The 19,018-nt window shown below is 36.6% G+C and overlaps 1 pseudogene; it reads left to right on the forward strand.

Moving 5' to 3' along the window:
• Positions 1-8,556: 8,556 nt before the first annotated feature.
• Positions 8,557-18,840, forward strand: LOC120164236 (annotated as a pseudogene).
• The last annotated feature ends 178 nt before the right edge of the window (positions 18,841-19,018 follow it).

Consider the following 19,018-nt stretch of genomic DNA (forward strand, 5'->3'; position numbering starts at 1 on the left):
CGTCCCCATCTCCGGCGAAATCCCTCACAACCATTCACGGTCAGAAATCCCTCACAATAATTCAGAAATGGAAAATCAACCTCCGAGGGTTAGTTTTTTTAATTATTTTTATTTTAAAATTTTTGCATTATTTTAGGTTTTTCATATTGAAATTGATGATAAGTTTACTGGTAATTTCAATAATAGATTAACCATTTCACTTAGATTTCTTATTAAATTCATTCGATTGCTGCCAATACTGCTAAACTGTTTAGTGATTCTCTCGTTGCGATTTTCATTTCGCGTTGCGATAGTCATTTACGTGTTGCGATTTTCATTCTCTCGTTGCGATTTTCATTTCAACCAAAAGACAAAACAATGTTGCAGATTTTAGTTTCAAGAATAAACTACTATTTATGTTTTTTGTTTTTTGTATATCTTCACAGTGTAGTTTTTGGTATATCTAACTTGATATGTTTATTGTTTTTGTAGAAATTTTTTTTCGGCTTCATTGACATTAAGGAATAAAGTTAGCCTAGCCACTACAATTGCTTCGAAGCTTTCACCTGCACAAAGAAAATTGTTTGAGGAAACCTGTTTCGGGCCATGGCTGAGAGTACAACATCCGGGTGGAGATGCTAATTTGACCCATTTGTGGCTTCAGACCATGACTAGCGATCTACCCGACAGTATACAACGTGGTGAGGAAGAGATATGGTTTTATTTTCCACCGGCATATACTTGTTTTGGGCGGAAGGAGTTCTGCTTAATCACTGGTCTACGATTCGGACACGATGACGTAGGCCGGTACACTCGTCATATCACCCGCCCATCATGGTTATCCCGGGTTTTTCCTGATGAGTCAATAGAGAAGCCGAACTTACACGTCGAAGACCTGAAGAAATTGTTTAATAAGAAAGATGGTTTTACTCGGATGAATGACGTCGATGTTGTCCGAGTATGCCTTCTAGTACTTTTGTATGCCGGCTTTTTAGGCAGAGAGGCCAGACAACCTATTCCTCAGGAGCTAATATTATTGGTAGAGGACCTAAATGCATGGAATCTGTTTCCGTGGGGTTCATATATATTGAAAGCTACCTGGACTAAGTTGTCGACTGCCTTTGATGACCGCAAAAGTTTGTGTGGCGATGGGTCGAAATACACTTTGTCAGGCTTTGTTTGGGCCTTTAAAGTAAGAATTTATATATAATGTTTTCAAAATTATAATTAATTATTTAACAATTACTAATGTTTGTTATTATATTGTTTGTAGATTTGGATATTCGAGGCTTTCCCCAGCATGCAGACATATGCATTAAAAACTTCAAATGATATTCCTAGGGCTATTTCCTGGAAGAGGAAACGTCTGTTGGATTGGGAAGACTTAATACCATATGCGACAATAAATAATGTAAGTTAACACAAATACTATCATATATAAACAAGTTATTAATAGTAGACGTTTAACTTTGTTTGAGTTTTTATATTTTTAGGAGGTCAACACTCCATTAATGAGACTAACACCCACGGAGGCTGAGCTTGCCACTGATTGGTGGCAAGCTAGTCAGCGTTTTCTTGATGGCACGAATAATGAGCAGCCTCCACTTCCTCCACTTCGAGAGCCATCACCTCACCAGAGCCATCACCTGATCGACCCGACTATACACCTCTACAACGAGAGCCATCACCTATCCCGTCACATCATCGAGCCTCTTCTCCACCATCACCTCATGATAGGCGACCGGCAAAGATGCCACGACTTCTATTTCCCTGTTCTCCACCTCCACCTCCACGGGATGAGTCAAGGGAGTTACATGATGAGGTCAATGCCTTGCGTGAGGAGATCGGTACTCTACGCGATAACGATGGTGCATGGCGTGTGGAGGTGTCTACTTTACGTGGTGAGGTTGTCGCTCTACGTGAGATGGTAGTATCGTTGCAGAATGAGGTTCATACTCTACGCAACGAGGTAAGTTTAAGATTTTCCATATTTAACTTGATGATAAATTTACTCGTAATTTCACTTAGATTAACCATTTCACTTAGATTGCTTAGTAAATTTATTCGGTTGTTGCCAATACTGCTAAATTGTTTATTAACAGTGTGAAGTTAGTATTTGTCTTTTGTGTTTGTCTTTTGGTTGAAGTAAATTTATTCGGTTGCTGCCAATTCTGCTAAACTGTGTATTCTTTAACACTGTGAAGTTAGTATTTGTCTTTGTTTTGTCTTTTGGTTGAAAGTAAATTTGTTCGGTTGCTGCCAATTCTGCTAAATTGTGTATTCTTTAACACTGTGAAGTTAATATTTGTCTTTGTTTTATCTTTTGGTTGAAAGTAAATTTGTTCGGTTGCTGCCAATTCTGCTAAACTGTGTATTCTTTAACACTGTGAAGTTAGTATTTGTCTTTGTTTTGTCTTTTGGTTGAAAGTAAATTTGTTCGTTTGATGCCAATTCTGCTAAACTGTGTATTCTTTAATACTCTAAAGTTAGTATTTGTCTTTGTTTTGTCTTTTGGTTGAAGTAATGCAATCCATTCAAGTTTCAATTTGCAGAAGAAGAAGAATAGTTTATTCTTGAAACTATATTTTAGCAACATTGTTTTGTCTTTTGGTTGAAATGAAAATCGCAACGAGAGAATGAAAATCGCAACGCGAAACGAAAATCGCAACGAGAGAATCGCAACGCGAAATGAAGATCGCAACGACAAAATCGCAACGCGAAACCAAAAATCGCAACGCGAAACTATAATCGCGTTGCGATTTTCATTTCGTATTGCGATTCTCTCGTTGTGATTTTCATTTCGCGTTGCGATTTTCGTTTCGCGTTGCGATTTTCATTCTCTCGTTGCTATTTTCATTTCGCGTGAAAATGATTTGCTGTTTGTAGGTTTTAGATGTATAGAAAGTGTTGTTTGAAGGATGTGTAGAAAGTGTTGTTTGAGCAAATGTTTGGTTTCTGCAGGTTAATCTCAGAAGTGAGCTGCGTGAAAATGATGTATGGCTGCAAAAGTTGATTCAATAGTAGATGAGGAAATAATAATTATTGCTTATTTTTTTATTGTTTAATTGATTGGTAAAAAATGATTTGTAAAAGTTTATTTGTTTAATTGATGTGAACATAATTCTTATTTGTGCTTGTTTAATTGATTGAAATGTAATGGTTGATTTTGTTGATTTCAATTTGCATTATGTTGAAGGCAAAAATGACTATCGCAATGCGAAATGAAAATCGCGTCGACAAAATCGCAACGCGAAACTAAATTCGCGTTACGATTTTCATTTCGCTTTGCGATTCCCTCGTTGCGATTTTCATTTCGCATTGCGATTCTCTCATTGCGATTTTCATTTCGCATTGCGATTCTCTCGTTGCGATTTTCATTTCGCATTGCGATAGTCATTTCCGCGTTGCGATAGACATTAAGATGATTGCGAACGTCATTTCCGTGTTGCGATAGTCAAATGAATGCCTAATAAGTGATAACAACTGAACATATCATAGCAATTTTCAAACTCAAGTTACTAATACATGCTTAACTGAAAATGTTAAAAGTTCACACATAAAATCCACATAATACAACGTTTGCATTTAAAAATCACCTAAGTTAACAGTCCCAAAAGGTGAAGCCGGTTGTGATTGGGATTTTAAAGATGATTGCGATTTTGATTGCCTTTTGCTTGACACCATATGAGCTTTGGATTTTGATGAGGATCCATATTTTGGTAGAGGAAAAGATGATTGTGATGGCACTGGTGATCCACTTGTCAACCTTGTATGACCACTTTCCTTGCACCGATTACATGTCGATCTCTTATTCTCTTTACCCTTAGACGGTATACGATCGTGACTTTTTGGTCAGCCAGGTAGCCTTCTGTCCATGGCTGGTGGCAAAACTGTTTGTAAGTCATCTGGTATGTCCCACTCAGAAGGATGTGGAATAGGGTAGACAATCTCGCCATAAGTCTGTCGATATACTTTTGTAGTGTAGCAATCCATAGCGTATGCGCTTGAATCATCTTGGTTTAGATGAAGATAAACTTTTATAACATGGCCACACGGATAACCAGATGTTTGCCATTTCATACAACTACACGTCTTTGCATTTAGATCGACAAGCTCATTTAAGTTATTATCCAGTACTTCAAACAAAGTGTTGGAACATGGTTCAACTCTCCATGACGTTGACTTCACAACACGTTTCGTTATCTTTTTTTATGTCCATGGTGTAACACGATGTTCCAATGTTCCTGTAAATTTAAATAAATAATACTTAGTAAAATATATGATAAGTTACGAATTTAAAGAAATAATACCTGCATGGTTTCTTTTCTTGTAGTACTACTGTTGAATATAGGCTCGAAAAAACTCCATTAACATAGTAATGGGTAATTTCCGGGAATGACGACTTAGAGCGTTGATTGATTCTGCACTATTAGGCGTTATGAAACCATATCTTGCTCCAAGTTGATGTACTCTTGACCATATTTCAAACCCGACATCTTCTAGTGTTTGAGCACACTGAGGCAAAACACGTCTTAAACAGTTTATATGCTTATTTAAAATCCACTTCCCGATAAGCTTTTACAGCCTTCTAGTATGTCCATTTGTGATTTTTTATACCAGCAGACCTTGATTTTAGATTTCTATATAAATGAACACCACAAAGTCCATGAAAAGCATATGGGAAACACCTTCTAACAGCGTTGTCAATTGAGTTTGCCCTATCGGATATGATTATCAGATTGCTAATAGGACCTATGCAATCCCTAAGATGCCCCATAAACCATGTCCATGAATCAGAGGTTTCAGATTTTCCAACCCCGTAAGCTATTGGCAGTATCCCATTGTTAGCATCCATGGCTACTGCTAATAAGTTTACTCCAAGGTATCGACCTTTTAAATGTGCTCTGTCAACTATAATAACTGGGCGCATGCAATTAATAAACGAACGAATCTACAAAATCATATACACAAGAAATATAATCATTTAAATGTGAAATGCATGTAACTAACAAAAATGAGTCAACAAAATTATATTGATTTACTAACCGCAACACCAATGGCGATAAACAGCAACTCAAAGCGTCCATCTCTATCTATTTTGATATGAGTTACCGACCCAGGATTTTTCAACTTTAAATTGTGACAATAAGCCGGCAGTTGGGCAAACGATGCTTCTGGCGACCCCCTCAACAATTCCAAGGCATAACATTTAGCTCTCCAAGCTTGAGAATATGAGATACTAATCTTGAACCGAGCATTCATGTCAGTCATAATTTCATGTCCCCGATATACCCTACCATTCAAAAACATTAACTCAGCCAGAAAACCACCAACACCTTTTTGTTTGCCTGTCTATGGCGAGGAAAAACTTGGGTTCTTTAACATGTATGTTTATCAATAAAAGTCTTAACTTGAAACATTTCGCAATCTTTTATCCTCTTTGCAATCATACGCCACATACAATTTTTTTTCAATCATACACCTTGTTTCGAAACGATCTTTGCTTGATTTGTTAACTTTTAGTTGATAGCCATCTTCCACACATTTCGTATACAAAGCTATCTTCAAGTCTTCCTTTGTATCAAAACAATCATCTTTATTGATACGAATAATTTTTGTGTAACAATCAACTGCTATATTTACCAACTCTTCTTCCGGTAATTGAAGTAATTCTGACATATTCCAGTTATACTCCCGTGGCATTTTTCTTCGGGGACTTTTCTTTGGGGATTTCTTCTTCTTCTTTTTTCTTCTTCAGTGTTATATGAATTACATAATGGATGTTCAACATGTTCATTTACAGTCGTAACTTCCTCCTCATTATCATCAACAACATCTTCCTTGGCAACGGCTGTTTCATCATCAAAATTCGAGTATTGACCAATATCAAAATCATTACACGCATGGTCTGTTTCTTCTTCTGAAAAATCATCAAAATCCGAGTATTGACCAAGATCAAAGTCCGAGTATTGACCAAGATCAAATTTCGAATACTGACTAGTACTCACAATTTTTTCTGTTAGCTCATCATCGTCTAACTGGTCAATACGAAAACCGGAATTTGGTGCTGAAAGTTGATTGGGATTTGGATTAGGGAAAGATTGTGGGTTTTGAGATTGTGTTTGGTATTGAAAATGTGGTGAAACAATATTTGCTTAGTGATGAAATTGTTGTGGAACCATTAAATTTTGAGCACCATAAATTGAGGTTGAAAAACTTAGTTGATTACTACCCGCTACTGATCAAACTTCACTACTTCTAGGTTCAACAACATACAATGTAACATCATCACTTGAAACACTAATGTAAGCAATGAATCGTTCAACATCTTCATTGTCGGTTAACAAATAAACTTTACCATTTCTCTGATAAGATAACCTAAATCCACTTAGGGGCTCTAAATTCAATTTATTTGCAACACGTAACATTAGAGTTTCATAAGTTAACTTTTTTAATGACAGTTTTAGTTGAAGATTCATGGGTAAAGGCATATATTGTAAAACACCATGAACATTCTCCCATGACCCTCCAAAACACAAATCTATCCAAACATGATCAACATTAGATGATTTCATTATTGTAAATTAATTTACTAAACAAACGAGCTGCGAAACTAAAACCTGTTGCCGGATGGGGAAGGATGTCGTTGGATATAGGAACAGATGTCGCCGGAGAGAGTGATAGATGGAGATGGAATGAGTTGCGATTTAGGGATTTAGGTTATGAGTTACTGCTGCTCGTAGTTATATACCCAAAACATTTGTGTTGCGAAATTAAAACCTGTTGCGAATTCAGAAATCGAGTTACGAATTTGAAATTCAGTATTGCGATTACGTAAATCGCAATGCGAATACGTAATCGCATTGCGATTTTCCTAATTCGCATTGCGATTTACGTAATCGCATTGCGAATTAGGAAAATCGCAACGCGAATTTAGGAAATCGCATTGCGAATCTGGAAACTGATTTGCGATACCGGAGATCGCATTGCGAATTATCGATCGCATTGCGATTTAGTTGGTCATTTTGGCAAATCCAAAAAAAGTTGGTTAAAATCGTATATTATAAGGCATTTTTGGTCACTGAGGTTATTTTCTCTTATAAAAATCATGCTAATAAACATTATAAGTTAAAATCATCGCAATCAAAATATTTTAATAAGTTACCAAAAGATAGAGCAATATTTCGATACATTACAATCGGAGTATGTTAATTAGTTATCAAAAAATATATCAAAAACTATTTTTATTCAATATATGAATTAGAAACTAGACCTGACACGACTCAAAATAATAAAAATATTTTATTCAATAAAAACATTGACTTAATTGAAAAAAATTATATATAGAGGGGTATTATTGTAATTATTTCTAAATATATAAGGTAAAATTATATATTTTTTCGGGTCGGTCTGGTTTTTTTACCCTAAACCCGACCCGACCCGAATATCACACTTAAAAAAACCCGACCCGAACAAAATAAAGTTTCATCCGACCCGACCCGAATATATGAATTAGAAATATGACCCGACCCGAAATAATAAAAAATATTTTTATTTAATAAAAACAGTGACTTAATCCGACCCGACCCAAATTATATATATTTTCGGGTCGGCCCGGTTTTTTTCACCCTAAACCCAAACCCGACCCAACCCGACCCGAATATCACACTTAAAAAATCCGACCATAACAAAATAAAGTTTCATATGACCCGACCCAAATATATGAATTAGAAATCCGGCCAACCCGAAATAATAAAAAATATATTTTTATTTAATAAAAACAGTGACTTAATCCGACCCGATCCGAATTATATATATTTTCGGGTCGGTCCAATTTTTTTCACCCTAAACCCGACCCGTCCCGACCCGAATATATGAATTAGAAACCCGACCTGAAATAATAAAAAATATTTTTATTTAATATATGAATAAATTACCAAATGATTAATGAATGTAGTATGATCAAATTTCAATTCCCTCCAACAAGGGAATTGAATTCCATCCATTTTTGGATGAAATTCACTTTCCCTCATTTGATGGAATTGAATTCCATCAGGATTTCATTTCCCTTGAAAAACTTGAACCAAAAATGAGAAAGTTATGAAATTGGATTCCAATTCCCACCAATTTCAAGGGATTCATCCAACCAAACGCCACCTAAAGGTATTATACCTGTCCATGACAATGGGCTTCAATGATTGTTGGGATCATTGAAGATCAATCTTAACAGAATTGGAGACTATGATATGGGCTAAGCTACTGAAATACAGCTTCTTGCACATTACTGTTATGGATGGATTTGTCATCTTCTTGAAGAATGTCATTCAGATTGGGCTTTTGCTTGTATTGCGATCCATTTATCATTTTCTTAAGTCGTGGCGTGGCAGAATGGTAGCCATTCATCCTAATATAGAGTAAACAGCGCCCAGCGTAGACCCTAACGTACCGGATTTCCACCACCAGCGCCTCACTCACTGTTCTAAGATATGTCCAGAAGCTTCAGCAAAGGGAAAAACCCATTTATCTCCCGAACCAAAACCCCGCTAAAACCCTCACACTAATAAATGTATTAATTTTATCTCTTCACTTCATCATCAGCTCCCGAAGGTACTAAACTCACTGAGTCTACATTTATCAACTTTCTTGAAATTAGTTCGCTCGCTTCTCTCTTTCATCCTCAATAATGAATCGCCTCACCCGGTGTTCAGCCTCATCCGCCCTCCGCGCTCCTGGTACTCGTTACCGGGTTGCTGCGGCTGCTCCAATCGCACCCTCCACTCCCATGCCTGTCTCGGTACTCTCTACCTCTCGCTTTTCACTATCTAAACCTTCGTTTCGTTTGACTAATACTAAAGGAAAAAGGTTTCTTATCTTTTTTGTTTTGTTTTGTTCTGTGAGTGAGGATTAATGAGAAGTAATGGAAGAGTTTAGCTTTTTAAAAGTAATGGACTAGTTCTTGTTTCACTCTGTGATTCTAGTAGTTTTTTCTAATTGATATTTATTTGGACCGTGAGCAGGCAGAGGGGAGTGATAATAACTCCAGGTGGTACTCGACAATAACCGGAGGTAAATGCAACACGGCCAGATATTCAGCTCAATTGAACTTGAAAAATGATTTGTTATTGGGAAGCCGATACGTTTCAACTGCGACCGCCTCTGATTCAGGAAATCCACCTCCACCTCCAGCTGAGAAATATGAGTATCAAGCTGAGGTATGTTAAGGCCCTGGCATGTATAAAGTTCTTATTTAGAGCTTTGATGAGTTTTATTTATGACGTTTACTGTTTCATACATGCTGACAGGTTAGTCGCCTCATGGATCTTATTGTCAACAGCTTGTACAGCAACAAAGAGGTGTTTCTTCGGGAGCTTATCAGGCATGTTTTGAGAATTCATCCGCCCATCCTTGGATTATTAAAATATGATAGTTTTTACAGTAACAATAAGGTTGTCAAGTATATTTGACTATTGTTATGTGGTTGATCGAACATGAGGAGCAATCTGAAATTTTAAATTCTTCCATTTTGGATTGGCCAATCAGTTCATACTCTTAGCATATACTATTATCTGCTGCCCTGGTGAATGAAATCCAAGATAACTATATATGTTGGTGGCGTCTGATATTTTTTATTTTGTAATTTGAAGAGATGCCAGTAATGCGTGGATAATACAGAGTTGTCTCTTCAATAAATGATCTTTAAGCTAAAGCTACCTAAGATCCCGCCTAATTCCACTATATGATGTTTGGTATAATCTATTTCATTTTTGTTTCTGCAGCAATGCAAGTGATGCCTTGGACAAGTTAAGGTATCTAAGTGTTACTGATCCTCAACTTTTAAAGGAAGCTGTTGATCTTGACATACGTATCCAAACTGACAAAGACAACGGGATAATAACAATTACGTAAGTATATGAGCTGTAAGATGCTTTGTTTATGAATTTGTTTTTAGCAATACACAATTCTTACTTTGTTTTCTACAGTGACTCGGGCATTGGTATGACACGGCAAGAACTTGTTGATTGTCTTGGAACTATTGCACAGAGTGGAACTGCTAAGTTCTTGAAGGCTGTGAAGGTCTAATTATTAAACTAACGTTTTATTTCCTAATTCTAGGACTAAATGTTATGTGCATTAACTAAAGTATAATTTTGCAGGAAAGTAAAGATGCTGGTACAGACAACAACTTGATCGGCCAGTTTGGTGTTGGCTTCTATTCAGCATTTTTGGTTTCTGATAAGGTATTAATTTCTTGTCATTTTAGCCTGTGCATTCAGAAGTTCCTCCCGTAGTGGCAATTACTCATTTAAATTATTGTAATTGTAGGTAGTTGTCTCAACAAAGAATCCAAAATCTGATAAACAATATGTATGGGAAGGAGAGGCAAATGCTAGCTCCTATACTATTCGGGAAGAGACAAACCCAGAGAATCTAATTCCTCGAGGAACACGCCTTACATTGTATCTTAAGGTATCTTAAATAATTATGAAGATTTAGTACCTTTGTTTTTGTTAGTATCTCAAACTTATCTCTTTTTGTTATTGTCTGTGTGCTTTCAGCGTGATGACAAAGGTTTTGCCCATCCAGAAAGGATTCAAAAGCTTGTGAAGAATTATTCACTGTTTGTATCTTTCCCAATTTACACATGGCAGGAGAAGGGAATCACTAAAGAGGTCTTTCAACATGATATCAACATTTGCATTTTTCTTGACAGAAGGCATCAACTAGTTTTTGGGATAACTAACCTGTTACGCTTAGCTTATCACAGGTTGAAGTTGATGAGGACCCAGTTGAATCCAAAGAGGCTAATCAAGATGAAAATGTTGAGGTTGTTACCTTTATGTAGTTTTGTCATCATCTTAAAGCTCATTAGCAATGTGCATGATTGATTTTTTTATTCAATGTAACAGAAGAAAAAGAAAACAAAAAAGGTCGTTGAGAGGTACTGGGATTGGGAGCTTACAAATGAGACTCAACCAATTTGGGTGAGTTGTTAAGTTTCGGCTGTGTATTTCTAAGATGTTTTATATGTGATAATCGTGATACTATAACTAACTTCTCTTTACAGCTTCGTAATCCAAAGGAGTTGACAACAGAGGAATACAATGAGTTCTACAAGAAGACTTTTAATGAATACACGGATCCATTAGCATCATCACACTTTACAACTGAGGTAATGATATTATTTAATGGGAACTGGGAAGTTATTTAAATCAACTTCAAAAACTTTATGCACTCTCTTTTGTTCTTATCTTGAGGTAAGAGGAACTGGACTGTGGCTTTAATGTCCTTCAAAGATGATACTGTTGAAACTTGAAAATATAAGCAATTTTAACATTGTTCTTACATCACTCTTCTAGTGCTTGTTATTTCATTTTTCAAAAAATTTGATAAACGTTGGCTTTGCAGGGTGAAGTGGAGTTCCGTTCTGTACTCTATGTCCCAGCCATTTCTCCTATGGGAAAGGATGATATAACCAATCCCAAGACGAAGAATATAAGACTTTATGTAAAAAGAGTCTTCATTTCAGATGATTTGATGGTGAATTGGTAACCAAATGTCTTTCCTTTATACATTAGAGGAATAATACTTGATTCAAATGTAATCTGACTTGTGCACACCTTTTATTGTTTTGATTGAATAGTTCCCTCGATATTTAAGCTTTGTCAAGGGTGTTGTGGATTCAAACGACCTTCCGCTCAATGTCTCACGTGAGATTCTTCAAGAAAGTTGCATTGTACGACCTATATTTTCCCAGAATTCTTGTTAGATGCTGAAAAAATTGTTTTTTTTTGGTTAACATTCTTCTAACTGTAACTTTGTGTTTTTCTTGAAGGTCCGAATAATGAAGAAGCGTTTGGTTCGAAAAACATTCGATATGATTCTGGGAATATCAATGAGTGAAAATAAAGGAGTATGCATTATATTTTCCCTTTTCTCCTCCTCTTCTGATTCCTTTTCTCCCCCCCACCTCTTATGTGACTTTGGAAGTATATTTACTGTAAAAAGAGACTTAAATAATGCAAGTCTTGTAGGGAATTTACTCTTTTTTTTTGTGTGTGTGTTTACGCGCTAATACGAATTGATCAGTGTGTTCTGCTACTATGTTTTAGTGTGCTAAAATATGCTTGCATTGTAGGACTACGAGACATTTTGGGAGAATTATGGAAAACATCTGAAATTGGGATGCATAGAAGATCGTGAAAATCACAAGCGTCTTGCACCATTGCTCAGATTCTTCTCTTCCCAAAGTGAGGATGAGATGATAAGTTTGGATGAGTATGTTGAGAACATGAAACCTGAGCAGAAGGATATCTATTACATTGCCTCTGAAAGCGTGAGCAGTGCTCGAAATGCACCTTTCCTGGAGAGACTTCTTGAGAAGGATCTTGAAGTACATCTCTTTCTTTATTTAGTATTGAAATCTACACTGACTAAATTTATCATGCTTCATTCTCAATGGTACTTTTTTTGTGTGCCATCTTCTAGGTGCTCTACTTGGTAGACCCAATTGATGAAGTTGCCATTCAAAGTCTGAAATCTTACAAGGAGAAGAATTTTGTAGACATTAGCAAAGAAGATTTGGATATAGGTTAGTCTGTGGGTTCTTATTCTCAGAAGTTTTACTTTTATTGTTTTTGGCTTACTAAAGCTTTTATTCTTGCGTGTACTAGCTTACTCTGAATTACTTGGCAGTTAGAACGATAGTAAGGTTGATGCTAGTCATGGTTTATCCATATTTTTAATATTTATGTTTGGCTCAATTCTTTAGGTGATAAGAATGAGGATAAGGAGAAAGTAACCAAGGAGGAATTTGGCAAAACTTGTGATTGGATCAAGAAACGTTTGGGTGAAAAAGTTGCCAATGTTAATATTTCAAACCGTCTGAGTTCATCACCATGTGTTTTGGTATCAGGGAAGTTTGGTTGGTCTGCCAACATGGAGAGGTGAATAAACTTTTGTCTGCTCTTTTTTTTTTAAACAGCATCAGTTAACATGAATATGATTCTTTTACAGACTCATGAAGGCACAAACTGTTGGTGATACCTCCACTTTGGAGTTCATGAAGGGGAGAAGGGTGTTTGAGATCAACCCTGAGCATCCAATCATTAGAGAACTGAATGTACGGTGATTAACATTAAACTTAATCTCTACCCCCATTTATTATCATCTTATCAAATTTGTTATACACTCTGCAGGCCGCATTCAAGAGTAACCCAGATGATGAAGATGCCTTGAGAGCTATAGATCTTCTGTACGACGCGACACTTGTTTCTAGCGGTTACACTGTACGTTTTTTCTCATTATTTTCTCTAACAAGAATATCATATTGCATCAGTGATTTTTTTCTCATTATTTTTGTAGAAAACAGACTGTGTAGAAAACAGACTGTGTAGAAAACAGACTGTAGAAAACAGACAAGTCTGTTATTTTTATTCTTGTGTACATTCAGTAGAACATATTACATATTTATATACAAATTATGACTCTAAACTAGGAAACTCTAAGAAAGGAAACTAATCCTAGGAGATGTAATCCCTTGAAATAAGGGATTGAAAAACAGAAAATAATTACAGAATCTCTTAACTAAAGGGATTGACAACTCATTTCTATAATTCCTATACTCCTCCTCAAACTGGTGTATATATGTTGTATATACCCAGTTTGAATGACATCTCATCAAAAGTCACTCGTGGAAGTGCTTTGGTGATGATATCTGCCAGCTGTTTCTTCGTCGGAATGTACTGCAGTTTTGCAACTCCATTGTTGACCTTCTCGTAAATAAAATGTTTGTCTATCTCAATGTGTTTCGTTCTATCATGCTGCACTGGGTTTTTTGCTATACTCATAGCTGATTGACTGTCACTAAAAATCTCAAAATTCTTCTTGTCATCTAAGTCCAGTTCTGTGAGCAGTCTTTTAATCCACATTCCTTCACATATTCCGAGAGCCATTGCTCTAAACTCTGACTCAGCACTACTTCGAGAGACAATAGCTTGTTTCTTACTTTTCCAAGTCACCAAATTACCCCAAACATAGGTACAGTAGCCACTAACTGACCTTCTATCAGTTAATTCACCTCCCCAGCTTGCATCCGTATAAACCTTCACTGTTCTGTCTTGATTTTTTCTAAATATAAGTCCAGCTCCTAGGGTAAATTTCAAGAACCTTAAAATTCTGTTAACAACTTCCAAATGTTCTTCTCGAGGATCATGCATATGTTGGCTGACAATGCTCACTGAGTATGCAATATCAGGCCTGGTCAGTGAAAGGTAGATTAACTTCCCAACTAACATTTGGTAGGTTTCCTTGTTTACTGGATTTCCAGTCCTTTCCTTGCAAAATTTCAAGTCTGGCTCCATTGAAGTTTCAACTGGTTTGCAGTCGAGCATCCCAATTTCTGCAAGAAGATCCAAAACATACTTACGCTGGTTTATGACCAGCCCTTCCTCTGACCTTGCAACTTCCATACCCAGGAAATACCTCATACTCCCTAAATCCTTGGTTTTAAACTCCTTTGCAAGATTCATCTTTAGTTTTTCTATTTCTTCTATATCACTGCCAGTTACAATCATATCATCTACATAGACAATTAGGAGGGTTATCTAACCACTCGGTGTAATTTTTCTGAATAATATGTGATCCGCTTGGCTTTGTTTGAAACCATTATGTGTCATAGCCTTAGCAAATCGATCAAACCAAGACCTGGGAGACTGTTTTAAGCCATATAAGGATTTATTGAGCTTGCACACAGTTTTCTTAGTGACCTTTCCTTCTAATCCAGGGGGGACCTCCATGTATACCTCTTCTTCAAGGTTCTCATTCAGAAAAGCATTCTTTATGTCCAGCTGATGCAATTTCCAGTCCATGTTAACAGCTACTGATAACAATATTCTGATGGTATTCAATTTTGCAACCGGTGCAAAATTCTCCTGGTAGTCGATGCCATAGGACTGAGAAAAACCTTTAGCAACCAGCCTTGCCTTGTATCTTTCCACACTCCCATCCGAATGATATTTGACTGTGAATATCCACCTGCATCCAATAGCTCTATTCCCTTTTGGCAAATTTGTCAAACTCCATGTCTTATTCTTTTGCAACGCTTTTATCTCTTCTTCCATAGCCTTTTTCCACTCAGGAGATTGAAATGTTTCTGTCACATTTCTTGGGATTTTCACAGTGTTAATGCTGGCAGTGAAGGTCCTGAAATTAGACTGTAATTTTCCATATGCAACATACTTATTTATGGGATGAGCAGTGTATTTTCTTACCCCCTTCCTAATAGCAATAGGAAAGTCATCAAGATTAACAGTAATAGCCTCTTGGTAACCATCATTATCTTCTGTTTCAGCTGCAACAGGATCCGAATATGGTTCTTGGAAAATGCTAGGCTGACTGATTTCTTCAGCGATATCTTTCCTTCTTCTTGAGTAAACACTGAGTTGTTTCGGTTGGAGAGTTATAGTTTCAGGGTCATTGTTAGGTGCATTTTTAGTAGTGGTGGAAGGTGTTTTGCACGGACTAGAGTGCTGAGATAAGGAGGAAGGTAATTCATCAGAGTTATTTAGGTTATTCTCATCACCCTCCCTGGGAACTAGGACAGTGCTAGCCGGCTTTGGAGAGACAGTAATAGGTAAGGAAAAGATAGACTGTAAAGAAATATCGGTTTGAACAGGTTGAAATTCCTTGTAATTAATAGGCTGTAAAGAAATATCGGTTTGAACAGGCTGAAATTCCTTGTAACTCTCCCCCTGAATTTCTGTTCCTTAAAAATAAGGTTGGTTTTCAAAAAATGTAACATCAAATGAGACATAGGTCTTTTTTGTGGAAGGTGAGTAACACTTGTAACCCTTCTGACTCGAAGAATAGCCCAAGAACACACTTTATGGACCTAGGATCTAATTTCCCTCTGTTGTGGATATGAACAAAGGCTGTACACCCAAACACCCGAGGAGAAAGACTTGAGTTTAAATGTTTAAAATGGGGATACAACTGAAACAAGACCTTAGTAGGAATTTTGAAATCTAAAGTCTTGGCATTCGATTGATGAGGTAAGTGGCTGTAAGAAGAGCTTCTCCCCAAAGATACTTAGGAGCATTAGCAGCAAACATAAGAGACCTAGTAACCTCTAGAAGATGTCTATTTTTCCTTTCTGCTACCCCGTTTTGTTGAGGTGTGTTGACACAAGAAGTAAGGTGAACAATGCCTTTTTCCTTAAAGAAATACCCAAGGGTTTTATTCAAATACTCACTCCCATTGTCACTCTTTAGAATTTTGATTTTTGTGTCAAATTGGGTTTCAACTTTTTGATAAAAACTTTTAAAGAGAGACTCAACCTCAGATTTTTCTCTCATTAAGAAAACCCATGTTGTCCTAGAGTAATCATCTATAAAAGACACAAACCACTTATACCCAGAAATACTTTTGACAGGAGAAGGGCCCCAAATGTCACTATGGATGATGGAAAAAGGTGGTGTTGGTTCAAATTTGGCTGTAATATATGGTTTTCTGGTGTGTTTGGCCATTTGACAAATTTCACAGGAAAACAAAGATAGATCTTTATTAATGAATAAGTTCAGTAACATTTTGGAAAGATAGAAAAAATTAGGATGACCTAATCTAGAGTGCCATAACATAATTTTATTGGTATTGAGATCAGAAGATAAAATTGGTTTCCTAAGAGCACTGGATAAGGCATGATTATGAGATGCTTTGCCTCCAAGGGTGTACAATCCTTTGCCCAGCCTAGCACTGCCAATCACCCTCTTCGAGCCCTGTGCCTAAAAAATGCAACCACCAGTACCAAACACAACATTACAACCAAAATCTTTAATTAATTTGCTGACTGGCAACAGATTGCATGCAAGTCTAGGAACATAGAGGACATTATGAAGTAGTAGATTTTTGTTTAATGTAACAGAACCACTCCCTTTGACTGTAGTGAGAGAGCCATCTGTTATTTTGATAGAAGCTGGTAGACTGCTTTCACTATATTCCTCCAAGAGATCAATATTTCCTGTCATATGATTTGATGCACCCGAGTCTATTATCCATTGTACCGAGGAAGCATATGGATTATTTCCATCAGTAGTAGTATAAGTCACATTTGTAGGCTTGGCTGTTATACTGCTCAAAATCTGCTGCAGTTCCTCTATCTGTTTCTTGCTAAAACTGCTTGAGGAATCATCTTGAGAGGACATTAATTAATTTGCTGACTGACAACAGATTGCATGCAAGTCTAGGAACATAGAGGACATTATGAAGTAGTAGATTTTTGTTTAATGTAACAGAACCACTCCCTTTGACTGTAGTGAGAGAGCCATCTGTTATTTTGATAGAAGCTGGTAAACTGCTTTCACTATATTCCTCCAAGAGATCAATATTTCCTGTCATATGATTTGATGCACCGAGTCTATTATCCATTGTACCGAGGAAGCATATGGATTATTTCCATCAGTAGTAGTATAAGTCACATTTGTAGGCTTGGCTGTTATACTGCTCAAAATCTGCTGCAGTTTCTCTATCTGTTTCTTGCTAAAACTGCTTGAGGAATCATCTTGAGAGGCAATATGAGGCTCCTTTTGAAACCTGGACCGTGTGGGCTGTCAATCGGCTGGTTTTCCGTGCAGCGTCCAACATTAATCTATCATATGGCCTGACTTCTTACAATGTTCACACGAAAGGCGATTTTTCCTCTGTTGCTTTGAAAATTTGAAATTTGAAATCTGAAAATCAGATTGAGAGGGGCTGGTCTGGGAAGTGATTTCGGATGCTGAGGGATCTGGATTAACCATGAAAAAAAAATAGAGTTGAATAGAAATTGATTTAAAGATAAGCGGAAATCGGATTGATCACTCTAACCTGATACCATGTAGAAAACAGACTGTAGAAAACAAACAAGTTTGTTATTTTTATTCTTGTGTACATTCAGTAGAACATAGTACATATTTATATACAAATTATGCCTCTAAACTAGGAAACTCTAAGAAAGGAAACTAATCCTAGGAGATGTAATCCCTTGAAATAAGGGATTGAAAAACAGAAAATAATTACAGAATCTCTTAACTTAAGGGATTGACAACTCATTTCTATAATTCCTACAATTTTCTCTGACAAGAATATGATATTGCATCGGTTTAGAACGTAGTTTTTATTTTCACATTTTACCCACTTTAAGGTACTTCATTCCTACCCTGCCTCTTTGAGTTTTGTAGGATCGGTGTTTTAAATATCTGTAAGATTTTAACTCATTGATCACCGGAAACATGCCGCACTTAATTGTGAATGTGTTGATACTCCTCGTATTACCTAGTGTTGTTGACTTGTAATCATCTTGATGTCATTATGCAGCCTGACAATCCAGCACAACTAAGTGGTAAGATATATGAGATGATGGGAATGGCTATTTCGGGTAAATGGTCGGCTTTTGACGGCCAGCACTCAGCATCACAGGCTCCCCAAACAGAGACATTGGAAGCTGAGGTGGTTGAACCGGTCCAAGCTGGTGGTCAAAAATGAAAACTGCATGCTTTGTTTTGAACTTGGCTCCGTTTGCACATACCATATGTTGAGCAAATATTTCAAGTGTTTCTTAGGAGGGTACTGGAGATGTAATGCCAGGGTTTCTTTTTCAGGGATGGAATATAGTATGATAAAAGTTATGCCATTGAGAGTCTGAGAGTAGAACTGGTTGAACAAACTGCCAACCTTTTTGCTTATTTTTCGCAAATAGAAAGGAGGATATATTAATTTCTAGTATCATAGATTTCTGATTATTGGTTTATCTTGTTCTGATGATTTGTTATGAGATGAATACATATAACATATAAAAACTTGTATCATAATGATATGCTTTGGTCGACACTTTTAGTCTGGTAAATGGTGTATTATGTTGGTTTGGGAGTTTGAAAGTAGTGGAAAACGAAAATTCATGAAATTTTGTTTACTTCATTCAATTAAATTGGAGCTTGAAAAAGAGATGTGACTCGCAATGTGTGTGTATATAATCATTTGTTCGAACAAAAAATAATATTATATGTTT

This window comes from Hibiscus syriacus, unplaced genomic scaffold (assembly GCF_006381635.1).
Source record: "Hibiscus syriacus cultivar Baekdansim isolate YM2019G1 unplaced genomic scaffold, ASM638163v2 tig00002919_pilon, whole genome shotgun sequence".
Lineage (NCBI taxonomy): Eukaryota > Viridiplantae > Streptophyta > Magnoliopsida > Malvales > Malvaceae > Hibiscus > Hibiscus syriacus.